The 26,832-nt window shown below is 45.5% G+C and overlaps 1 long non-coding RNA gene across 1 annotated transcript in view; it reads left to right on the top strand.

The window, feature by feature from the left end:
* LOC120035272 overlaps positions 1 to 21,262 on the top strand; it is a 32,282-nt gene extending 11,020 nt beyond the window's left edge. The window contains exon 3 of the long non-coding RNA XR_005474135.1: positions 20,947 to 21,262. This is a non-coding gene — a long non-coding RNA (uncharacterized LOC120035272). The remainder of the gene's footprint in view (positions 1 to 20,946) is intronic.
* Positions 21,263 to 26,832: the final 5,570 nt, after the last annotated feature.

Below are 26,832 nucleotides of genomic sequence, written 5' to 3'. Positions count from 1 at the left end.
GCCTAACTGGCATACATAAGCAGCGCATTAGTTTCAGGGAAGTTTGGGGAAAATAATTTTCACCATAAAAATGGACCTTTTATAATAAAAGCATTACATGCATAATTGCATTTGCGGTCACTTTTCCCGCTAATGGAACATTCAGCTTATAGCCTGCTGCTGTGTGCGTATTGCTGCACTTATAATGTGAAGAAATAGCCTCATAGTTTATCAACATTTTTAAGCTCAACGTTCTGATCTGTTGCATCAGCCACATTGCGTAAAAACATATTTTTTTGATGCTAGTGGTTGTATTAATTTGGGATCTATCGCATCCCACAACTGTCCCAGACTATGTTTGGAATATTTATTTCTCCTGCAGAATATAATAGGTCAACATTTGTACTATGGTGGACAGTAGAAATGACATAGGCTAATTATTTTGCTGTTTGTTAGGCCTACTCATCAGCTTTTCAAAGGGCTACCCAGACCCCTCTTTTATGCTGCTGCTACTCTCTGTTATTATCTATACATAGTCACTTTAACTCTACCTACATGTACATATTACCTCAATGACCTCAACTAACCGGTGCCCCTGCACATTGACTCTGTACCGGTACCCCTGTAAATAACCTCGCTTGTTATTTTACTGCTGCTGTTTAATTATTTGTTACTTTTATGTTCTATTTTTTACTAATGACTTATTAACACATTTTTCTTAACTTCTTAAAGCGTTGTTGGTTAAGGGCTTGTAAGTAAGCATTTCACTGTAAGGGCTACACCTGTTATATTTGACACCTGTCAAATAACATTTGATTTAAATGACTTAAATGTAAATGTAAATTTGATTTGTTGGCTGATGAAAAGTAAATGTGGACAGTTCTTCCAATATCTTCACCTCAGTATGCACCTCAGAATTGGATAAGGACGCGTGCAGTTGCGTCCCCGATGTGTCGGTCTTCACTTGTAGCCTGTGAGAAAGACACGATCACGTGATGAAGAGACATGTGATTGAGAGGTGCTTAGGAGCGTGCAGCACTCAGGGAGAAAGGCACAACGCAGCACTCCAGGCCAAGGGCACAACGGCCACAACGGACACTGATGAAGTGTGTACAGCCTGCGCAAGTAAACAAAGCAGAGCTCATGCCTTTCACGTGACTATTTTCAAATCATCATTAGAGTCGCATCATGCAGCTTTACAATGTAATAAAAAATCTAAACATATAGCCCAACGTTTGTCGAACAACTAAAGTTACATTAATAACTCTAAATTAAGCATATAGGAGTACCTATTTCATTGTTAACCAACCGCTCAACACAGAATTGCCACATGTGCGCACTCCCTCAAATCGTTTGGAGAAAATATAATTTCTGTTTAATTCAGCTTTGTTCAATTGTGTTCTTCATACTCTAAAATAATGCCACAGAATTCTACACAAATCTTGTCTGCAAAATGAACTAGTGTAGCCCAAAGACGTATGGCATAGCCAGATCAGGACCTAACTAACATAAGGACAACTCAGAGTATGCTGTTCTGTTCTTCTGAAATAGACTACATTTTCTTCATATCATGTTTCTTTAGACCTGTCTAAAAATAAATAATGGATGTATTGTGAAGGTGTAGGCTAAAGGTCTGCATCAGTGGCTTGTAGGCTGTGTGTGGAAGCCAGGAGATGCTAAATGTGTATATGTTAATTAACAGTCAATTATGATGAGACCGACAGTTATTTGCTTGACAATCACCGGCTGACGAAATGCCTACAATATGTTCCCTGGAGTAGCCTACAATATGTACCCGGAGCAGCCTACAATATGTACACGGAGTAGCCTACAATATGTACACGGAGTAGCCTACAATATGTACACGGAGTAGCCTACAATATGTACACGGAGTAGCCTACAATATGTACCCGGAGTAGCCTACAATATGTACCCGGAGTAGCCTACAATATGTACCCGGAGTAGCCTACAATATGTACCCGGAGTAGCCTACAATATGTACCCGGAGTAGCCTACAATATGTACCCGGAGTAGCCTACAATATGTACCCGGAGTAGCCTACAATATGTACCCGGAGTAGCCTACAATATGTACCCGGAGTAGCCTACAATATGTACACGGAGTAGCCTACAATATGTACCCGGAGTAGCCTACAATATGTAATGTTATATACATTTAGGGTTATACAATGTAATGTTATATACATTTAGGGTTATACAATGTAATGTTATATACATTTAGGAATTATACAATGTAATGTTATATACATTTAGGCATTATACAATGTAATGTTATATACATTTAGGCATTATACAATGTAATGTTATATACATTTAGGCATTATACAATGTAATGTTATATACATTTAGGCATTATACAATGTAATGTTATATACATTTAGGCATTATACAATGTAATGTTATATACATTTAGGCATTATACAATGTAATGTTATTACATTTAGGGGAGCAATGCCACAGTGTTGAGTGGTTTCACTCTTACAATGCAAGAATTTATGTAAAATGAATGTAAACTTTGTAAGAATGAATGTGATATCCTCTAAAAAAGTTTTGTCCCATAGAGATTGAATTGAACAATGAGCATGACACTGAAATGTGTCTGAGCATGTCATCAACAGCTTTTAGGATAGTGACATCCTGTTGATTGTTCATGGACTAGCCTAGAGACATCAGCTTAGGCCATTATTTACAAGGATTCAGTAACCCATTCTTTATAATGATTACAACTGTGGAGACACAAATGTTGTTTGTGATTCCATAGAGTTATCATCAGGCCTCAACATTCAGGTAAATTAAAAGGTGGGCAACTTTTGCATGCAAGAGAATTTGAATTAGCCTACAACTCAAATGTGTCATTTTGGGCAGAAGAACTTTATGCTCAGATTGAAGCAGAGATTTTGGGTCAAGCCTTAGCTATAGAAGTTAGCCAAACCTGGCCAAATTCTTTCTATGACGTAGTTGATGATTCCTTTGCTTTCCCCAGCAGACCTACAGAGAGCTACCCTCTCTGCCCTGCTCAGTTCTCTTGGCTCAGAGCACCGTGGATGCCCATGGCCAAGCAGGCAGGCAGTGAGCTGAGCTAGCTACCGTCAGCTCCCAGAGAGCGTGACTGGCATGCTAGCTAGCGCTCTGCTACATGAAGCCATATTGATGCGTTTTCCAGGGCCCAGCCAAAGCTAGCAGATGTTGCTAGCGGAGCGGTGCCAACTAACGGCAGTAGGTGGGGACAGATGCTACCTGTCCTTGCCGCTCGCTCCAGCCGCTCGCTACCGCTAACAAAGCTATAAAGTTAGTAGATCAGCATATTAATTTTGCAACTGCACTCATGCTGCAATTAGCTGAACGATTTGCTGTTGTGACAGAAACACAACACCAGTCAATGGCTTTATCAGTCATGGATTCCATTTATGGATTATTGGTTCCTGTGTGAGGCGGTGGAACTGAAACAGTCGTGTCCCATCAAGTAATGTGTCTTGTTCCAATGAATTATTGACCAAAATTCATGTGCCTCAGATGGTCCTTCACTGGTAATACTGAAGTTAACACTGAATTGCGCTACTTGAGGTGATTAGATTGGTTGCTGGATCGATGTTGATGCGCTCTTTCTATCCTCCATTGACTTGAGCTGAGGAACCAGACAGCCGTAATAACAGTGTGGCGTTTGATTCAGATGCCCTCCTAACTTCACTCGTACCATGCACCAATTATGAATCACAGCTTTTGTTCTTATTCCACAGAACATTCTCTCAGCGTGACCCCGAGGTCTCAGAAGGTCACCTCCTGCCAGCTAGTTAGCTGGCTGCGTAGCTCCCTGCCTTCCTGGCTGTCTCCTCCCTCTTGCCTGCCTCCCTCTTGCCTGCCTCCCTCTTGCCTGCCTCCCTCTTGCCTGCCTCCCTCTTCCCTGCCTCCCTCTTCCCTGCCTACCTGCCTCTCTCCTCCCTGCCTCCCTTTCTCCCACCTCCCTGCCTCCTGCCCTACTCCTCCCTGCCTCCCTTCTCCTTCTCCTCCCTCCCTTTTCCCCCTCCTCCCTGCTGAATGCTCCCCTCCGCCCTCCCTCTGCTCCCTCCACCCTCCCCCCTCTCCCTGCTGCCTCCCTTCTCCCTGCTCCCTTCCTCCCTGCTCCCCTCCTCCCTCCCTCTGTTCCTCCACCCTCTCCCTGCTGCCTCCCTTCTCCCTGTCCTCCTCCCTCCCCCTCCTCCCTGCTCCCTTCCTCCCTCCTCCTGTATCACACCCTCAAACACTGCTGTGATATTATTACTCTCCACAGATAATATGCATCTTTCTCTTTTCTCCGCCCTCCTCTCCACTCTTCCCACCTCCGCTCTTCCCACCTCCGCTCTTCCCACCTCCGCTCTTCCGGCGTATTCACCCTGCAAAACGCCCGCATGGTAGAACTTTTAGAAAAGGTTGAACGGTGACATTCTGCAAAAATGACACTTTTGGTCCTTGACCTCCCGCGTGGTTGTTCTGCGTTTTGATTGGCTGTTGGCCGCTTGGTGAGGTTGCGGCGGGCTCACACCCAGGCAGGAGGCCATTGGAGGAGCAGCAGATGCCACGGTAACAAGGAGGGTGTTGATTGGTTATTAAAGAGGCCACACTTTTCTCTCTCTCACACACACACACACACACACACACACACACACACACACACACACACACACACACACACACACACACACACACACTCTCTCACACACTCCTGGAGAACCCCTGGATCTCACACCCGTTTCTTTCTCTCTCTTGTTCTTTCTTTCTGACTCTCTTCCTTTCACACTCTCCTTTCTGTTAAATTATCTTCCATGTAGAGGGCAAAATATAATCTAGCTTGTGTTTTTTTCTTGTTAAACTGATGGAGTCTGATCAGAACTTCATAACTTCCCTGCTATGAAATGTAATGACCTCATGAGAAGTCCCCTTCTACACCCTGTATGACTGCACGTTATGTTATCACTGATTGTCAAACTCTGAGCAGTCGTCTGCATCTCATTCTGTTTGCCTTGCTCTTTGTCTGTGTTGTTCAGTTGTTCAGGGTCCTGCTGGTCTCTGGGTCCTGCTGGTCTCTGGGTCCTGCTGGTCTCTGGGTCCTGCTGGTCTCTGGGTCCTGCTGGTCTCTGGGTCCTGCGGGTCTCTGGGTCCTGCTGGTCTCTGGGTCCTGCTGGTCTCTGGGTCCTGCTGGTCTCTGGGTCCTGCGGGTCTCTGGGTCCTGCTGGTCTCTGGGACCTGCGGGTCTCTGGGACCTGCGGGTCTCTGGGACCTGCGGGTCTCTGGGTCCTGCGGGTCTCTGGGTCCTGCGGGTCTCTGGGTCCTGCGGGTCTCTGGGTCCTGCGGGTCTCTGGGTCCTGCTGGTCTCTGGGTCCTGCTCTGTTGTACTGTAGAGAGGCAGACCGCAGGGTGGACATTACTGGGCACCGAGGGATAGGCCCCTGGCTGCTTGGCAACCCTGCAGCTGTCTGTCTTGCCGATCTCGGAGCTATGTGTCTGGCAACTGAAGAGAAACTAGTCTCTGGTTATCCTCTGTTTTCTCTGTGTGTCTCTGGGGTTTCCTCTCTTGTTGTCCCCCTCCTGCTGCTTACTCTCTCTTGCTCTCTCTCTCTGAAGATGAATTGTAGTGAAGGGGACAGACAGTCCCTACAGGGGTAGATAGAGAGGTCACTGGGACGTTCAGGTGGTATGACCCTCGTCCACCTCCCTCAGGACAGCAGTGGACTAGCCTGCTCTGCCCTTCCCTAAGAGAGGGACACAGTGGTAGGGCTAGTGACAGAGAGTGGTAGGGCTAGTGACAGAGAGTGGTAGGGAGAAGAGATGAACAGGGATTTGCTGATGGCAGTGGTATGTCATCCTGAGAGGTGGCATACTGTGGTATTCGTTGGCTGTGTTTTTACCTCCCACTGATGAATTACTGGAAATCGTGTCTGTGTGTGTCTGTGTGTGTCTGGCTGGCTGGCTGGGAGATAAAGATGCAGAAGGCTCATTTGAATGCAGTAATGGTGCCAGTCTGGGAGAACATGGAAAGACTTCTAGGCAGGGTGCTCTGCAGCTATAAATAGTGGTTCTTCATCCCTTTTCTGAAAGAGGGATGCGTAGGGACCTGATCAATAATTAATATGATGATTTTGATGGATGGAGATTCACATGAGTCCCATTGCCTCATCCCTCTCTCTCTCTCATCCTCATTTTATCCTGTCAATCAGCCCAGTGAGGATGTTCAGATCATTTCTCACCTTAAAACCAACTAACACATGAATTTGGAGGTTAGGGGAAGTGTACGTTTTCTTGTAGTGAAAATGGAATTGAAATAAAAGGGGTTCCTTTATTAGGACTAGGCTAATTATTACCACAACTCCAATGCATTTCCATTACGCTGCTTTATTTCATTACGTTGCTGGTACAAGACCAGTTGAATATGCAATAATTTGAAAAGCTCTTTGTTGACATGTTGGGTTGTGTTGGTGGAGAATCGATAACCAGGAAGTATGTGTAACTGGTCAGCAGCAGATGGCTGTTTTTAAACCAGGGTTTCCTCCACCTGTAATGCTTCCTGTCTAAAGAACAATGACTGGTTGGCTGTTATGAAGGGAGTACTGAAGTTAGTACTGATGTGGTCTACTTTACTAATGAACAGAATTTAATTTTTTTAAATGTAGTGTTGGAGAATATTGTTCTTTCTCTATATCACAAACATTTTTTTCCAGTTGACTGACAGGGTTTTGTGTTGAGTCTGCTGTTAGGGGTTGTCGACGTATGACTACTACTTGTCATATTGAAACTTCTTCAGCAACTTGAAACAGCCTAAAGGCTGCAGCATACTAGGTTGGGCTCGCTCCTAGCAGAACTCGGCTCGGCGAAGCCGATGTCTGTGCCAGCCTGGTCTCATAGACTAGACGTAACAAAGTAAACGTATATCCGGGACACTCAAATTAGTATGCTATGTTACGTTTGGTATGGTTACATAAAACAGAAGGTTACTTAAGGCAAAACAAAAGTAGGGTGGTTGGGTGGGCGTATAACGCGAACGCCTTGCAACCCGAAGGTTGTGCGTTCAAATCTCATCACGGACAACTTTAGCATTTTAGCTAATTAACAGCTTTGCAACTACTTAGCATGTTAGATAACACTTACCCACTTTTTTCCCACTAATTGCTCTTTTGACCAATCACATCAGATCTTTTCACATCAGATCTTTTTCAGAGTGGATCTGATTGGTCAAAAGACCAATAAGTGGGAAGAATTTAAAAAAAATCTGAATTGGGGTGCCTGTGTAAACGCAGCCAAGAATCTTTCTCCTCTTGTTCATTTGCGTTATTAGTGTCTAAGAAACTCTGGTCATGTATTGTGGGTCTGTATGGTTCAGTTGGTAGCTCTTTGGCAACAGCAGGATAGTGGCTTCCATTCCCGGGGTCACCAATATGTAAAATATAGGCACGCATGGGACAAATCAAATGTCATTGTTCACATACACATATTTAGCAGATGTTATTGCGGGTGTAACGAAAAGCTTGTGTTCCTACTGTAGCTCCAACAGTGCAGTAGTATCTAACAATTATTCACTACGATACACACACATCTAATATTAAAATAATGTAATTAAGAAATATATAAATATTAGATTGAGCAATGTCGGAGTGGCATTGACTAAAATACAGTAGAATAGAATACAGTATATACATATGAGATTAGTAAAGCAATATATAAACATTATTTAAACATTATTAAAGTCACTAGTGTTCCCTTATTAAAGTTACCAGTGATTCTATGTTTATAGGGCAGCAGCCTCTAAGGTGCAGGGTTGAATAAACGGGTGGTAGCCGGCTAGTGATGGCTATTTAACATGGCCTTAAGATAAAAGCTGTTTTTCAGTCCCCCAAAAAACATCTTTAATAAGCGTCTGTTAAGTGGCATTATTATTTTCAGGGGTTTGGAACCAAAATGATTTTCCAATTGTATAATTCTGAAAAGAAACATTATTTTTCTTTCTGTTTTATATCGTTCATTTCTGTTCTTTTTTTAAACCTCTGAAATGTTTTCACTAATCAGTGTGGATAGAGCAGGACCCTGTTTCCCCATAGTGATGGAATTTAGGCTTACGAGTGTATTTAACGATGCGTCTTTCCTACAACTGCCGAAGATGTAACATGCGTTTCCCAAAACAACCACACAGAGAGAACGGTCGGTGAGTGTGCCGTTGAGGCATGTGTTGATATTGATGGGATCGAAAGAAAGGGGGTGCTGCTCTCAGGTCAGTTTTCTCCATTCAAATCTTTCCTAGCTAGCTGGCTAACAAGCTTGTGTGTGCATAGCGGCACCAAAATAAAAAATACCTTTTTGTAGTTAATAAATCCAATGTGAAACGTGATAACTATAGTATCCTTAACTAGCATTGAAAAAGTTCATCCATTCTTCTCGAATAAGAAATCTCTCTCCCTAATTTCTGAAGCACGTTTGCAACGTCAGTAGGACTATGCTTCAGAGGGCGGAGGAGGGGCAGGTAGCCTACACACACAGTAGCAAAGTAGCAAATTTTCAGCGGGCAGGCAGACAGCAGGCGGGCAGGCAGACAGCAGGCGGGCAGGCAGACAGCAGGCGGGCAGGCAGACAGCAGGCGGGCAGGCAGGCAGACAGCAGGTGAGCAGACAGCAGGTGAGCAGGCAGGCAGACAGCAGGCAGGCGGGCAGGCAGGCAGGCAGACAGCAGGCGGGCAGACAGCGGGCAGGCAGACAGCAGGCGGGCAGGCAGGCAGGCAGACAGCAGGTGGGCAGACACTGGAATACGTTTCTGAGTGACAGTGAGGGCTTTGGTTCTGTTACGGAACAGTATAGATCACTTTCATTCTCGGTTCTAATTCTGTTCCTCTAAAAAATATTATTTTCTGGTTTTCTGTTCTGTTTGTTCCCCGAACCGGTTCCCCGAGTATATATTATATTAGAAATAATCAAGTGCCCCATCATAAATATTGAATCAAAACCATGCCATGTGAAAATAGCCTTTCCTGTCTGGCATCTATTTAACCACTCCATACAGTATCTCCTCTGGGGACTGTACTGTTCCTCTGCCAGCCAGCAACCCTCACGTTTACACAGACGTCCTGGGTACATATGTTTACTGGGAATATGCTGTCGTTTAGATGGGGTCTATCGCCCCTTATTTGGGATGCAGCCCATTTTTCACCACAGCATGTAGGTCACAGCCAACGGTTGTCATTGTGAGGGACGAGCCGTGCTATTTGTCATCACGTATCATGTGACTAATTTGTGATCACACATGTTGCGTCATTCTCTCAACTGATTGGTCCAGGGGTGTTCTGTTTCTCTGAGTATCATAGGGAATTAGCATATATGCAATGTTGTCATTGTTTACGCTAGTGTGTGTTCAGATCCACCTCCCCATTTTCCTCTTCCTTCATTGTCATAATCCCTCAAGACATTGATCTAGTTTTCAAGGTAAGGGAAGAAAACTGTTATGTAGTTTCTCAGTTACTGGCTAGTAGAGAAGACTGCTGTGATGACCGCAACGCGACGAGGCTAACTGATTTAGAGCTGAGGTGTTGTGAAATAGGCTAGTGAATACACTGGTTGGCTGCATTCAACCTTGGCCAAGTCATCTCTCCCTCAGGTCCTTGTGTCATTGTAGGCCAAGTCATCTCTCCCTCAGGTCCTTGTGTCATTGTAGGCCAAGTCATCTCTCCCTCAGGTCCTTGTGTCATTGTAGGCCAAGTCATCTCTCCCTCAGGTCCTTGTGTCATTGTAGGCCAAGTCATCTCTCCCTCAGGTCCTTGTGTCGTGGTAGGACCAAGTCAATTCTCCCTCAGGTCCTTGTGTCGTGGTAGGACCAAGTCAATTCTCCCTCAGGTCCTTGTGTCGTGGTAGGACCAAGTCATCTCTCCCTCAGGTCCTTGTGTCGTGGTAGGACCAAGTCAATTCTCCCTAAGGTCCTTGTGTCATGGTAGGACCAAGTCATCTCTCCCTCAGGTCCTTGTGTCGTGGTAGGACCAAGTCAATTCTCCCTCAGGTCCTTGTGTCGTGGTAGGACCAAGTCAATTCTCCCTCAGGTCCTTGTGTCGTGTTATACCAAGTCATCTCTCCCTCAGGTCCTTGTGTCGTGGTAGGACCAAGTCATCTGGTCCTTGTGTCGTGTTATACCAAGTCATCTCTTACTCATAGTTTTGTTTACTTGAATCAATGTTGTTGATGCTGACTGAGGCAGGATAACTAAATAATGAGTGTGTGCTGCTCAGTGTAGTCTGACTAGCCTCAGTGAAATCAGATACAAGAACACTTTTAATGACAAAAAAACCTGCAAAATACATCCAGGTTTAGTGTTTTCCAGGAAGAAGCCTACAATATCAACCAGAGCTGAGAAACATTTTCACTTGAACTGAAAAAATAGTGAGGTGTGGTGCAACTGAAGCAAAGTAGTGAAGTCCATCTCTCTACTAGAGAAGGTATTAGAAAGAGAAACACTGCAAGTTTGTCCATCTCCTCTCCATAGCAACAGTATCATGTTGCCTAGTGCCTGCATTCAACCCTTACAGCGGCAGCAGCGGCGGCGGTGGCGTCTTTCCGCTAGAGATTGATAGCTGTCTGACATGCTTCTCGTGTGAACGTCAGATCCCTGCTACAGTATGACGGCACCGTCGTGTAGACGCCAAAGGCAAAGCTTTACTCTGTCATCATCAGCAGCCATATGTACAGTACTCTAGGCTGCGATTACCCTACATGTCATGGAGGGAGATCCATCCTTTACACACCATGGATGGGAGAATAGAGGGCTGTCAAAACGGCTAGAAAATTCAAGGCTCGAGGTAGACTTTTCCCCCTAATCTACCCATCTCCCCCCAAAACGCCCCAACCTTAACCATTAAGGCAGTGACTTGTATCTGTCCCTAGTTCAGTGGTTAGGCACAGCTTGTACCTACTCCCCCTCTGAGCAGGTTATCTGTGGTAGGCTAATATTTTAGTTTTTCACAGGTACTGTTTTTAAACTGAGGCAGATGGTTGCACCATATGGGGAGAAATGTGTAATTACCTGAAGTATTTCTGTTCCAATGCATCTTTTTCACCCAGACCTGAGGTGGAATGCTCCCCGAGCACAGACTCTTCATCTAGAATGTTCTACAAGCATCTAGTTCGGCCTATAATCTGGAACCTAGGGCTGCACAGTAAAATCTAATTCACATTGATATCGCAATCTTAACATGTACAATATCCACATTGCAAGATATCCATACCATATGCAATATTTTGAAATGCATCTCAGAGGCGTGTAACGTTCGTTTTTGTAGTGTTACTTTTTATAGTAACTCAATTAACGCAGTAACTCCTCCTTGCTGTTCGATTCACTTTAAGTTTGCATGCTGTTCTGTTAGGTCAAATGGTTGTTCCAGACAAGGACATGCTGCTTTCCACTTTGCGTTTTAATATAAGTCATTCTATTTCTATGTCTATGATTCCAACAGTTCGCCCAAGTATTTTGATCTGTACAGCACGTCAAATCGCAATCACAGTATTTGGTAAAAAATAAATAAATTCGCAATTAGATTTTTACCCATATGGTGCATCCGTAACCCATCGTCTGTATTCTAGAACTAGAATGTTGTCCTTGTACGTTTTGATACTTGGAACTCACAATGTAGGAGTCAAAGACAGTCTTTGATTGTGGAGAGAGAGGAAGTCAGTTCATATGACTTGAGATATCAATGACAGCAAGCATTCTTTTTATAGCCCCCGTACACCAACAAGTAGTGTGGAGGAAGGCAGCGCTAGCTGACTCGCTGAGGCGTAGCCAGTGTTTGACATAATGTTGGACCAGTATGGAGGCTGACTGGGAACACCAGTGTTGTGATACGAACGCAGAGCGGAGCCTGTCACAGAGCTCGCCTCGCCTGCGTCCATATGCTGCTCTGCTCAGTCGTGAAGCTGTGAAATTGGGTTGCTTCCCAACTAGCCTGGAGACGCACTTCTCTCTCGCTCGCTCTCTCTCTGTCTCTCTGTTTCTCTGTCTCTCTGTCTCGACTCAGATGTAAAATGTAAAATTCCCAGGCCCTACTTGTATACAGTGGGGCAAAAAAGTATTTAGTCAGCCACCAATTGTGCAAGTTCTCCCACTTAAAAAGATGAGAGAGGACTGTAATTTTCATCATAGGTACACTTCAACTATGACAGACAAAATGAGAAAAAGAAATCCAGAAAATCACATTGTAGGATTTTTAATGAATTTATTTGCAAATTATGGTGGAAAATAAGTATTTGGTCAATAACAAAAGTTTATCTCAATACTTTGTTATATACCCTTTGTTGGCAATGACAGAGGTCAAACGTTTTCTGTAAGTCTTCACAAGGTTTTCACACACTGTTGCTGGTATTTTGGCCCATTCCTCCATGCAGATCTCTTCTAGAGCAGTAATGTTTTGGGGCTGTTGCTGGGCAACACGGACTTTCAACTCCCTCCAAAGATGTTCTATGGGGTTGAGATCTGGAGACTGGCTAGGCCACTCCAGGACCTTGAAATGCATCTTACGAAGCCACTCCTTCGTTGCCCGGGCAGTGTGTTTGGGATCATTGTCATGCTGAAAGACCCAGCCACGTTTCATCTTCAATGCCCTTGCTGATGGAAGGAGGTTTTCACTCAAAATCTCACGATACATGGCCCCATTCATTCTGTCCTTTACACGGATCAGTCGTCCTGGTCCCTTTGCAGAAAAACAGCCCCAAAGCATGATGTTTCCACCCCCATGCTTCACAGTAGGTATGGTGTTCTTTGGATGCAACTCAGCATTCTTTGTCCTCCAAACACGACGAGTTGAGTTTTTACCAAAAAGTTATATTTTGGTTTCATCTGACCATATGACATTCTCCCAATCTTCTTCTGGATCATTCAAATGCTCTCTAGCAAACTTCAGACGGGCCTGGACATGTACTGGCTTAAGCAGGGGGACACGTCTGGTACTGCAGGATTTGAGTCCCTGGCGGCGTAGTGTGTTACTGATGGTAGGCTTTGTTACTTTGGTCCCAGCTCTCTGCAGGTCATTCACTAGGTCCCCCTTTGTGGTTCTGGGATTTTTGCTCACTGTTTTTGTGATCATTTTGACCCCACGGGGTGAGATCTTGCGTGGAGCCCCAGATCGAGGGAGATTATCAGTGGTCTTGTATGTCTTCCATTTCCTAATAATTGCTCCCACAGTTGATTTCTTCAAACCAAGCTGCTTACCTATTGCAGATTCAGTCTTCCCAGCCTGGTGCAGGTCTACAATTTTGTTTCTGGTGTCCTTTGACAGCTCTTTGGTCTTGGCCATAGTGGAGTTTGGAGTGTGACTGTTTGAGGTTGTGGACAGGTGTCTTTTATACTGATAACAAGTTCAAACAGGTGCCATTAATACAGGTAACGAGTGGAGGACAGAGGAGCCTCTTAAAGAAGAAGTTACAGGTCTGTGAGAGCCAGAAATCTTGCTGGTTTGTAGGTGACCAAATACTTATTTTCCACCATAATTTGCAAATAAATTCATAAAAAATCCTACAATGTGATTCTCTGGATTTTTTTTCCTCATTTTGTCTGTCATGGTTGAAGTGTACCTATGATGAAAATTACAGGCCTCTCTCATCTTTTTAAGTGGGAGAACTTGCACAATTGGTGGCTGACTAAATACTTTTTTGCCCCACTGTATATGTAGCCTGTATAGTCAGTCTGCACAGACCATAAAGCACCTTCAGTAGGAATGCCAACTGTGGTGCTTTCCCCCAAAAGGGTGCAGCTGAGAGAGGCTTTTTCAGGATACACACACAGTACATTGGCCAAGGCCCTACTTTTACCGAACCAGCCACTAACACAGTGTGACCGATCACCACTAGTAAATTTAAGGACCATATCATCGGTGAGAAGTTTTTCCTTTCTTGGCCCCATTGCCTACTAAGTCAGCATGAAATGTAATGCCATTGGCTGTGTGAGATCGGAGAGAGGAAAGAGGGAAGAGAGGAACACGTTGTAAACGTCTGTGAGTGTTCTCATTCAGCGCCAGTTGAAAGATGCTACTTAATCTGCTTACTCCTTTTTAATTGTGAGTTTCGGGGGGGTAGGGCTCCTCCTGAACAGAATAAGGCTAGTGATCCAGAAGTAAAGCCAAGACCACAGTTATTCCTCTTTAGGCTCCTAACTCCCCCCCCCCCCCCCCCCGTATCACCCCCTCTCACCTCTTCACTCCTTCAGTAGGAAGAAAACTCCTCGTTCCAACAATAGACATTTGGGGCCATATGTTGGTTTGACATCGTCATCAGGTTCACAGCAGGTTACCTTAGTTAACTTTCACTTCAGTGGCTGATGGGATTTTCTCCTGCAGTTCCTTGACTAGGTGGCTCAAAGTCTAGACGGTCTCTGAAGCAGGCCCCTGCGGCCCGATCGGCCATTGCTCTACAATGGCGGCCATTGTGGATGTTAAGTAGCGGCAGCTTCCTCCCGGCCGGTCGCTACCTCCACAGTCAGTTACTTAGCGTCCGCTAAGACAATGTCTTTATCCCCAGGCCATACAGGCCCAAGGCCCTAATCCGGACCACTACATACGGTGAAATAAATCTCTTAAAGATAAAAGTGAGAGAGAGGGAGGGAGAGTGGGGGGGAGAGAGAGTGAGGTTAGAGTGCAGTAGTTTAACCCCTGGCCAAGAAAGAGAGAGGGGAGGAAAGGAAAAGAGAGGGAGAAATGAGAAACAAGGAGAGGCAGGCGTCACAAGGCCCTTCATCTTGCTGTGGGTGTAGAGGAGAAGGGATGCTGACTGGGTTCAACCTTTTTCTTCTGACAAGAGAACTGCTGCTCTCCATATGGAATCTGGCCTCTCTCTTAACAAGCAGGGCTCCTATTCAATCTAACTGCTATCCAGTTGTTTCTGGGATTAGGCAAAAATCAACAATGAAACATTCTTCCTGCTCTGTGAGCAAATGTGCCAACTAATTTAGAGATGAGTTATTGGTAACGCATGTAACAATAGGTTTAGGCCTATAAGTAGCTTATTTCTAAACGTTTAATAATACTGTTTGTGAATCGGTACTAAAAATGTGAGAATCTGCGGTCTCTCGCTCTCTCTGTCTCTGTGTGTGTGTGTGTGTGTGTGTGTGTGTGTGTGTGTGTGTGTGTGTGTGTGTGTGTGTGTGTGTGTGTGTGTGTGTGTGTGTGTGTGTGTGTGTGTGTGTGTGTGTGTGTGTGTGTGTGTGTGTGTGTGTGTGTGTGTGCGCGTGCCCTCGCCCACACGCAAGTGCCCGTGTGATGTGGTTTGTCACCACTCTATTTTTAAACCTGATGCTGTGTGCCTCACATAGAGACGTGGCCGACATCACGTAGAGTCTTATTGAGAAGGTGAAAGGTGACGATTTGGTGGTGATATAAAATGTGTGTCCGGCTCCTAATGGGTTGCACTTGATCGGTTAGTTCTATAGATGTGTTCAGACATAATGTTAAAAGCAGCTGTAAGTTATTATTATTTTCTATTTGACACTCTTATTGGCTAAATGTTGTCTATTTGACACTCTTTTGTTTTCCGCTTAATAGTTGACATCTACAGTTGAAGTCAGAAGTTTACATACACTTAGGTTGGAGTCATTAAAACTTGTTTTTCAACCACTCCACAAATGTCTTGTTAACAACCTATAGTTTTGGCAAGTCGGTTAGGACATCTACTTTGTGCATGACACAAGTAATTTTTCCAACAATTGTTTACAGACAGATTATTTCACTTATAATTCACTGTATCACAATTCCAGTGGGTCAGAAGTTTACATACACTAAGTTGACTGTGCCTTTAAACAGCTTGGAAAATGACAGAAAATTATGTCATGGCTTTAGAAGCTTCTGATAGGCTAATTGACATAATTTGAGTCAATTGGAGGTGTACCTGTGGATGTATTTCAAGGCCTACCTTCAAACTCAGTGCCTCTTTGCTTGACATCATGGGAAAATCAAAAGAAATCAGCCAAGACCTCAGAAGAATAATTGTAGACCTCAAGTCTGGTTCATCCTTGGGAGCAATTTCCAAACGCCTGAAGGTACCACGTTCATCTGTACAATCAATAGTACACAAGTATAAACACCATGGGACCATGCAGCCGTCATACCGCTCAGGAAGGAGACGCGTTCTGTCTCCTAGAGATGAACGTACTTTGGTGTGAAAAGTGCAAATCAATCCCAGAACAACAGCAAAGGACCTTGTGAAGATGCTGAAGGAAACAGGTACAAAAGTATCTATATCCACAGTAAAACGAGTCCTATATCGACATAACCTGAAAGGCTGCTCAGCAAGGAAGAAGACACTGCTCCAAAACCGCCATACAAAAGCCAGACTACGGTTTGCAACTGCACATGGGGGCAAAGATCGTACTTTTTGGAGAAATGTCCTCTGGTCTGATGAAACAAAAATATAACTTTTTGGTCATAATGTTGGAGGAAAAAGGGGGAGGCTTGCAAGCCGAAGAACACCATCCCAACCGTGAAGCACGGTGGTGGCAGCATCATGTTGTGATCATGTCGTGGGGGTGTTTTGCTGCAGGAGGGACTGGTGCACTTCACAAAATAGATGGCATCATGAGGGAGGAAAATTATGTGGATATATTGAAGCATCATCTCAAGACATCAGTCAGGAAGTTAAAGCTTGGTCGCAAATGAGTCTTCCAAATGGACAATGACCCCAAGCATACTTCCAAAGTTGTGGCAAAATGGCTTAAGGACAACAAAGTCAAGGTATTGGAGTGGCCATCACAAAGCCCTGACCTCAATCCAATAGAAAATGTGTGGGCAGAACTGAAAAAGCGTGTGCGAGCAAGGAGGCCTACAAACCTGACTCAGTTATACCAGCTCTGTCAGGAGGAATGGGCCAAAATTCACCCAACTTATTGTGGGAAGCTTGTGGAAGGGTACGCGGAACGTTTGACCCAAGTTAAACAATTTAAAGGCAATGCTACCAAATACTAATTGAGTGTATGTAAAATTCTGAGCCACTGGGAACGTGATGAAAGAAATAAAAGCTGAAATAAATCCTTCTCTCTACTATTATTCTGACATTTCACGTTCTTAAAATAAGGTGGTGAACCTAACTGACCTAAAACAGGGAATTGTTACTAGGATTAAATATCAGGAATTGTGAACAACTGAGTTTAAATGTATTTGGCTAAGGTGTATGTAAACTTCCGACTTCAACTGTATGTGTCCATCCGCTCGTTGCTTTCATATTTACTCTGAAGTGGTGGTAGGTGGTGTCGAAGGGGAGTGGGCTGCTCCCATTCCCCTTTACACACACACACCTCCCACCCCCCTTACTGTCTCCCTCAATCGTTTACCTATTAGCCCCCCTGCCCCCCTCTCATCACATATCAAGCACTGCATTTCGACTTTTAAAGACCAGCGTCGGTGGAACGTTCACACATTGATTTGCCACTGACCCTGGCTGCAGGTTGCTGCTGGTTGTCTGGACTGCTGGGGGGCTGACCGCGTGTTGCCTTTCTGCACATTGCCTGTCCCAGATTAGCCATGCTTGAAGCCCACGGCGATAAATTAACACACACTCACCCACAGGAGAAAGAAGGACTAGGTGTGTGTCACTCACTGCTTTCTCCTTGTCACTGTCAAAGCCAACATGTTGTCACTGATGGGAGTCAGTGGATGGGAGTCAGTGGATGGGAGTCAGTGGATGGGAGTCAGTGGATGGGAGTCAGTGGATGGGAGGAGGTGGGGATGTTTTCTACTGGTGTGAATGGATATGTTGCAGGACAGTTGGTGTTTTCATGTATACAGCAACCTTCACCATAACCTTCACCTTAACCCCCCATAACCTTCACCTTAACCCCCCCATAACCTTCACCTTAACCCCCCATAACCTTCACCTTAACCCCCCATAACCTTCACCTTAACCCCCCATAACCTTCACCTTAACCCCCCATAACCTTCACCTTAACCCCCCATAACCTTCACCTTAACCCCCCATAACCTTCACCTTAACCCCCCATAACCTTCACCTTAACCCCACCATAACCTTCACCTTAACCCCCCCATAACCTTCACCTTAACCCCCCATAACCTTCACCTTAACCCCCCCATAACCTTCACCTTAACCCCCCATAACCTTCACCTTAACCCCCCCATAACCTTCATCTTAACCCCCCCATAACCTTCATCTTAACCCCCATAACCTTCACCTTAACCCTCCTAACCTTCACCTTAACCCTCCTAACCTTCACCTTAACCCCCCTAACCTTCACCTTAACCCTCGATAACCTTCACCTTAACCCCCCCATAACCTTCATCTTAACCCCCCCATAACCTTCATCTTAACCCCCCCATAACCTTCACCTTAACCCTCCTAACCTTCACCTTAACCTTCACCTTAACCCCCCATAACCTTCACCTTAACCCCCCATAACCTTCACCTTAACCCCCCATAACCTTCACCTTAACCCCCCCATAACCTTCATCTTAACCCCCATAACCTTCACCTTAACCCTCCTAACCTTCACCTTAACCCTCCTAACCTTCACCTTAACCCTCCTAATCTTCACCTTAACCCTCCTAACCTTCACCTTAACCCTCGATAACCTTCACCTTAACCCTCCATAAACTTCACCTTAACCCTCCTAACCTTCACCTTAACTCCCCTAATCTTTACCTTAACCCTCCTAACCTTTACCTTAACCCCCCTCGCCTTCACCTTAACCCTCCATAACCTTCACCTTAACCCTCCTAACCTTTACCTTAACCCCCCTCGCCTTCACCTTAACCCTCCATAACCTTCACCTTAACCTCCCTAAGCTTCACCTTAAGTAGTGAGGTGGAGTGATGAGCAAGGGAGAGGGAGTGAGGGTGAGAGTGGGGGAGTTTAGGCAGAGAGCAAAAGGAGTGATGGGGGAGTTGGGCAGAGGAGGAGGGAAAGAGAGAGAGGACAGAGGGAGCGGAGTTGAGGAGCAGAGTGAGTAGAGGGCAGAGAAAGAGAGAGGGAAATAAAGGTGAGGGAAGGGAGTTGGGGAGAGTTCTGTCAGGAGAGAGAGGACAGAGGGAAGGGAGTTGGGGAGAGTTCTGTCAGGAGAGAGAGGACAGAGGGAAGGGAGTTGGGGAGAGTTCTGTCAGGAGAGAGAGGACAGAGGGAAGGGAGTTGGGGAGAGTTCTGTCAGGAGAGAGAGGACAGAGGGAAGGGAGTTGGGGAGAGTTCTGTCAGGAGAGAGAGGACAGAGGGAAGGGAGTTGGGGAGAGTTCTGTCAGGAGAGAGAGGACAGAGGGAAGGGAGTTGGGGAGAGTTCCAGTCAGGAGAGAGAGGACAGAGGGAAGGGAGTTGGGGAGAATTTCAGTCAGGGGAGAGAGGACAGAGGGAAGGTAGTTGGGGAGAGTTCCAGTCAGGGGAGAGAGTGGAAAGAAAGAGACCCTCCATTCCTTCTCTCTCTTTCTATAGCTCAATCTCTCTCTCTCTCTCTCTCTCTCTCTCTCTCTCTCCGTGTCTGGCAGGGGTTCCCATCCTCTCACCCATAAGAACAGCATAACTTTGCCCTGGTGGCTCAGCAAGAGGGGGTGGAGGGGTGCATGTATATGGGATGAAGGTGTTTATGTATTTGTGGTGGCAGGCTGAGAGGGTGGAGGGATGGGGGGTGTATTTTGGGATGGCGTCCCCGAGGGGAGCCGAGAGTGTCTTTGTCAGGGTCTTTTTAGAGGAGGCCTGTGAACATCCAACAGGATTATGGAAGGCAACTTTGATTCTGTCTGCTTGCTCCTTTTGCCCTTTTCTCTTCACGGGTGAGAAATGTGGTCTGTTTATGATGTTTGTCTGTGTCCTTGTGAGAGGGAGATTATAATTTAGTCTTCCAGAATGAAACTTGGTGACAACATGCCGGCTGTTGAAATTCTAAATCTAAAATAACATTTTCTTAGCCCATTGGCCCAGTTTCCCGGACCCAGATTAAGGCTATTTCTGGAGTTGTGGTCTGGACTTCGGAACTCTATCACCGTGGAAACAGTGTTTAGCAGAAGCCTCTTTGATAGTGACACTACGGCCGTGAACTCTTCCTCATGTAGACTTTACGATAGACCTGGGGGAGCGTTCAGCAGGACGTTTTGAAACGTTTCAGAGAAATATGCCATGTAGCCCAAACATGCCTCTCTGACATGTAGAACAAGGACTCACATTGGCTCTATTCATTTGTATCTACAACGTTTGGCTACTGAACGTGGACCTGGTGGTAGAAATATTATTTGTTTTCTTTTCAGTCCTTTTCGAAGAGCTTGAGCTGGCTAACTGTGGGGCGGGTTTGACACTTTTGGGACTATTCCATTGCCATGATCTCTGTCATATTGTTGCTTGGTCTAGGCCACTCTGTGGTAACACTGTAGGCCTAATTACCACATCTGCAAGATAGTACTGACATATTGTTGCATAGGATTACTTGGTAATTGCTAGTAATGGAGATGATGGAATGATTTTTGTTATTACACAAGCGGAATAACAAAAATCACTCCACTCCACTTGCTGTGGATTCTAGATGTTCACGTGTCTTATAATGCATGGCAGTGTTACTTAATGTTTAGAAACGAATACCAAGACAACCATGAGGCCTTTGCACCAGCATAATTCATCCCTGCCAATTCTCTCTCCATCTACGGCAAACACACAGGGGGGTAGGATGTGTGTTGTAAATTACTGTACGTGCAGGTCTGATTTCCACACGCCCAAGCAGGGATGATGTGGGGTATAATATCACATCATATCTACATGGAGGAGACACATTAGCATATTGGAGACCCACATCCTCCGTCTCTCCACAGTGTTCGCTAACTGCGTGTGTGTGTGTGTGTGTATTACTATCTGAATGTGTGTGTGTGCTGACTGGCGGCAACCACCCTTGCCCCCACCCCTCTCATTAATATGTATGTGTTCTGAGGCAGCGCTGCGAAGGCTGTGTTTCTCACCGCTGATTAATGCTGTCTGTCAATTACCTCCAGATCCTACCGTGCAGTGGAGCTTCCCCCAGGACTACACAGACCAGGTTGGAAACGCACACGCTAACACACACACACACACACACACACACACACACACACACACACACGCTAACACACACCAGGGCTTTCCGTTAGTCGGTAATAGCCGGCTTTTGGCCACAAAATAATACAGTTAGAATGGCCGATAAATAAAATTGGCAACAATTGTCCGAGAGAAGAAGAAAACAATCCCGTTGCTAAGTAATGTTTATTAGTCGATTCATTGATGATGGTTTTTATTTTATTTAACCAGGTAGGCTAGTTGAGAACAAGTTCTCATTTACATCTGCGACCTGGCCAAGATAAAGCAAAGCATTGCGACACAAACAACTACACAGAGTTACACATGGAATAAACAAGCGTACAGTCAATAACACAATAGAAAAAAGTCTATATACAGTGTGTGCAAATGGCATAAGGAGATAAGGCAATAAATAGGCCATAGTAGTGAAGTAATTACAGTTTAGCAAATTAACACTGGAGTGATAGATGAGCAGATGATGATGTGCAAGTAGAAATACTGGTGTGCAAAAGAGTAGAAAAGTAAATAAAACAATATGGGGATGAGGTAGGTAGATTGGATGGTCTATTTACAGATAGGCTGCGTACAGCTGCAGCGATCGGTGAGCTGCTCAGATAGCTGATGTTTAAAGCTAGTGAGGGAAATAAGTCTCCAGCTTCAGCGATTTTTGCAATTCGTTCCAGTCATTGGCAGCAGAGAACTGGAAGGAAAGGCAGCTAAAGGAGGTGTTGGCTTTGGGGATGACCAGTGAGATATACCTGCTGGATCGCGTGATACGGGTGGGTGTTGTTATCGTGACCAGTGAGCTGAGATAAGGCGGGGCTTTACCTAGCATAGATTTATAGATGACCTGGAGCCAGTGGGTCTGGCGACGAATATGTAGCGAGGGCCAGCCGACTAGAGCATACAGGTCGCAGTGGTGGGTGGTATATGGGGCTTTGGTGACAAAACGGATGGCACTGTGATAGACTACATCCAGTTTGCTGAGTAGAGTATTGGAAGCAATTTTGTAAATGACATCGCCGAAGTCGAGGATCGGTAGGATAGTCAGTTTTACGGGGGAATGTTTGGCGGCGTTAAAATACATTTGAATGGTCATGCTTATCAGCCTCTAGGTTAATTTTATACATTTAGTGGAATTAAATTGGTGCGTGTGTACAGTATATTGGTTATGTATCTTATCACACGCGTAGTACAGGATACAGATACAGAGATGCTGCTACAGCGTCTCAAACAGCATCGGCAACGGACGGCAGGGTTCATCAGCGCGTCACACAATGAGCTGGAGGCAGGTTGCATTTTGAAAACATATTCTTAAGCTGCAATGTGTCACTGCTTGTGCGACCCCCGACCAAATTCACATAGAAACGTGAGTTATAGATCTGTCATTCTCATTGAAAGCAACTCTAAGAAGGATGTAGATCTGTTCTATGTGCACTATTTCTATACCTCCAATTATTACGTTTTGCTTTTACTTTCGGTTTTGCACACCAGCTTCAAACAGCTGAAAATAAACTCAGCAAAAAGACAATTTGTAAAAATCCAAATAACTTCACACATCTTCATTGTAAAGGGTTTAAACACTGTTTCCCATGCTTTTCAATGAACCATAAACAATTAATGAACATGCACCTGTGGAATGGTTGTTAAGACACTAACAGCTTACAGACGGTAGGCAATTAAGGTCACAGTTATGAAAACTGAGACACTAAAGAGGCCTTTCTACTGACTGTGATAAACACCAAAAGAAAGATGCCCAAGGTCCCTGCTCATCTGCGTGAACATGCCTTAGGCATGCTGCAAGGAGGCATGAGGACTGCAGATGTGGCCAGGGCAATAAATTGCGATGTCTGTACTGTGAGACGCCTAAGACAGCGCTACAGGGAGACAGGATGAACAACTGATCGTCCTCGCAGTGGCAGACCACGTGAAACAACACCTGCACAGGATCGGTACATCCGAACATTACACCTGCGGGACAGGTATAGGATGGCAAAAACAAATGCCCGAGTTACACCAGGAACGCACAATCCCTCCATCAGTGCTCAGACTGTCTGCAATAGGCTGAGAGAGGCTGGACTGAGGGCTTGTAGGCCTGTTGTAAGGCAGGTCCTCACCAGACATCACCGGCAACAACGTTGCCTATGGGCACAAACCCACCATCGCTGGACCAGACAGGTTTGGAAAAAAGTGCTCTTCACTGACAAGTCACGGTTTTGTCTCACCAGGGGTGATGGTTGGATTTGCGTTTATTGTCGAAGGAATAAGCGTTACACCGAGGCCTGTACTCTGGAGCGGGATCGATTTGGAGGTGGAGGGTCCGTCATGGTCTGGGGCGGTGTGCCACAGCATCATCGGACTGAGCTTGTTGTCATTGCAGGCAATCTCAACGCTGTGCGTTACAGGGAAGACATCCTTCTCCCTCATGTGGTACCCTTCCTGCAGGCTCATCCTGACATGACCCTCCAGCATGACCATGCCACCAGCCATACTGCTCGTTCTGGATCGGAAGGTGAGGGCTAGGGCCATTCCCCCCAGAAATGTCCAGGAACTTGCAGGTGCCTTGGTGGAAGAGTGGGCGAACATCTCACTGCAAGAACTGGCAAATCTGGTGCAGTCCATGAGGAGGAGATGCACTGCAGTACTTAATGCAGCTGGTGACCACACCAGATACAGACTGTTACTTTTGATTTTGACCCCCTCCCCTTTGTTCAGGGACACATTATTCCATTTCTGTTAGTCACATGTCTGTGGAACTTGTTCAGTTTATGTCTCAGTTGTTGAATCTTGTTATGTTCATACAAATATTTACACATGTTAAGTTTGCTGAAAATAAACACAGTTTAAATAAACACAGTTTTGCTGAGTTTACTATAGATTTGGTTATGGAAAATATATTTCATTGCGATTTAGAAGGTCCAATAATTTCTCAGTGTTTTAGATGGTGAAATGATTCTCTACACCATATTTGCTTGTTTTGTCACAGAAACTGAAATTAGCTGAACTGTTAGAATTTTAGCAACCAGGAAATTGTGATTTCTGCGTAGTGCATCTTTTAGTTGTTTGATTTATTACATATTATGAGGCATGTCTTACCTTGCTTCAAAGGAGCCTAGCCAAAATCAGACCGTATCCGTTTGTGCAATTATTTTATATCGACTTTCTTTTATTGTCCAGTTAGCCAAAGACACACTCCTAGTCATATTATCAACCCATGCTAGTTGTTGCATCTTTAGATCTCCTCTCTACATTTCTAATGGATATTTTCATCTTTGTCATCTTACATGTGCAGTGCCCTTTTGACAACTTTGTTTCCCATCTAATTGCATTATGGAACGAACATTTTCATGTTGCCTGCTGCCTTCTCTCTCTCACACACACCTCTTTCTCTCTCACACACACCTCTTTCTCTCTCTCTCACACACACCTCTTTCTCTCTCACACACACACCTCTTTCTCTCTCACACACACACCTCTCTCTCTCTCACACACACCTCTTTCTCTCGCTCTCACTCTTCCCTTCTCATAGTGATCCCCCCTCTCCCCATCCTCTCTTCTCACCCCTCTCCCTCAACCTCTCTTCTCCCCCCTCTCCCTCAACCTCTCTTCTCCCCCCTCTCCCTCAACCTCTCTTCTCCCCCACTCTCCCTCAACCTCTCTTCTCCCCCCTCTCCCTCAACCTCTCTTCTCCCCCACTCTCCCTCAACCTCTCTTCTCCCCCCTCTCCCTCAACCTCTCTTCTCCCCCACTCTCCCTCAACCTCTCTTCTCCCCCACTCTCCCTCAACCTCTCTTCTCCCCCCTCTCCCTCAACCTCTCTTCTCCCCCACTCTCCCTCAACCTCTCTTCTCCCCCCTCTCCCTCAACCTCTCTTCTCCCCCCTCTCCCTCAACCTCTCTTCTCCCCCACTCTCCCTCAACCTCTCTTCTCCCCCACTCTCCCTCAACCTCTCTTCTCCCCCACTCTCCCTCAACCTCTCTTCTCCCCCACTCTCCCTCAACTTCTCTTCTCCCCCACTCTCCCTCAACTTCTCTTCTCCCCCACTCTCCCTCAACCTCTCTTCTCCCCCACTCTCCCTCAATCTCTCTTCTCCCTCAACCTCTCTTCTCCCCTACTCTCCCTCAACCTCTCTTCTCCCCTACTCTCCCTCAACCTCTCTTCTCCCCTACTCTCCCTCAACCTCTCTTCTCCCCCACTCTCCCTCAACCTCTCTTCTCCCCCACTCTCCCTCAACCTCTCTTCTCCCTCAACCTCTCTTCTCCCCTACTCTCCCTCAACTTCTCTTCTCCCCCCTCCCCCCCAAACTCTCTCTCTCTCTCTCTCTCTCTCTCTCTCCCTCAAACTCTCTCTCTGTCCCCCCCTGCCTTAACCTCTCTCTCACTTAGGGCTGGGTAGTTTACTGTATTTTACTATACCGGTATTGATGCACGGACCGGTTTTGGTTTTTACGTTATCTTCTAAAACGGTATTTCAATGTTTGGTTTGTTGTGATGCACTGCTCTGTTTTGATAGTTTACTCCAATACTTGAGTCGTCTCTCACCAAGCCCCGCCCCCTGTCACTCAAGGAGCGCTAAAATTATCATTTTAGCTGCTAATGCTAATAGCTTGCTAGCTAGCTAATAAATTATACCAGTGCTGGTGTAGGCCAAAATCAGCATGTTGTTTTTGCAAAGGCATCTTCTAAATCCGAGAGGAATAAGCGAAGCATGAATGTTAGCTAGCTACATGAAGTAAGAGAGAACATTTCATGTAGCCAAACATTATAGCATGTGTCCCAAACCTTTTCTAGAGCGAGAGCCATGTCGCGAGCTACAATTAATTTTTTTCTTGCTTTCAAATAGGCACGTTATTCTCTTCTCTTCCTCTGCAACTCTTCCCACACAGACAGACAGGGGTAATAATGCTGGACATTATTTGGCAGATATTGTGTTAGGTTTGGCTTTTTAAGCCAACAGTGGCTAACCAGGGGTGGGATAATGTGAATGTTGCGTTGACTAGATAGTAGCTGGGAGCTTGCAGTGTCTGTGATTAACTGGTTAGAGACCCCTGGATTATAGGGTCCCACTCCCCTGGGAAATACTGACCAACCCTTTGGTTCCTAACCTGTCACAATAACACCTCCATAGAGATCATATTAGTATTCAAATTCCTAATTCTATGAATGTCTCCTGGGCTTTTTCATTTGTTGTCATGTCAAACAACACTGTATTCAAAGTGGCCACTATTATATTCTAACTATAGAATTAGAATAATCATTCTATTTCCCTGATTCCAACAGTTCACCCAAGTGTTTTGAAATCGCAAGTCATATTGCATCTCTCTCCCCTCTCCCTCAACCTCTCTTCTCTCCCCCCCCTTTCAATCTCTCCCCTCCCTCCCTCCCTCCCTCCCTCCCTCCCTCCCTCCCTCCCTCCCTCCCTCCCTCCCTCCCTCCCTCCCTCCCTCCCTCCCTCCCTCCCTCCCTCTCCTTCCATCCTTCCCTTACTCATCCTGCTATCCTGTACGAACCCCCACCTATTCTCTTCCCTCCCCTCTCTTTCTCTCACTTTCAGTGAACGGCTGTTCCTGGTAATGAAAGCAGTGAGCAGGTCTTCAATAACTGACGAATCAGTAATTATCGTGCAACCGTGACAGGAATGCACTCTGTTTCCTCGCTCTCTCGATCTTCCTTTTTGTCTTCACTTCACTCATTTTATGTCTTCCATTCTCTTGCCTTCTCTCTTTCTCTCTCTCTCTCTCTCTCTCTTTCGTTTTTAAAACACCACTATGGTAAAAGAGACCTTAAAGCCCGATAGCTATAGCGCCACTCATTATAAATCCTCTCA

The sequence above is a fragment of the Salvelinus namaycush genome, unplaced genomic scaffold (genome assembly GCF_016432855.1).
Source record: "Salvelinus namaycush isolate Seneca unplaced genomic scaffold, SaNama_1.0 Scaffold1001, whole genome shotgun sequence".
Lineage (NCBI taxonomy): Eukaryota > Metazoa > Chordata > Actinopteri > Salmoniformes > Salmonidae > Salvelinus > Salvelinus namaycush.
This window is presented reverse-complemented; position numbering and strand designations above follow the sequence as displayed.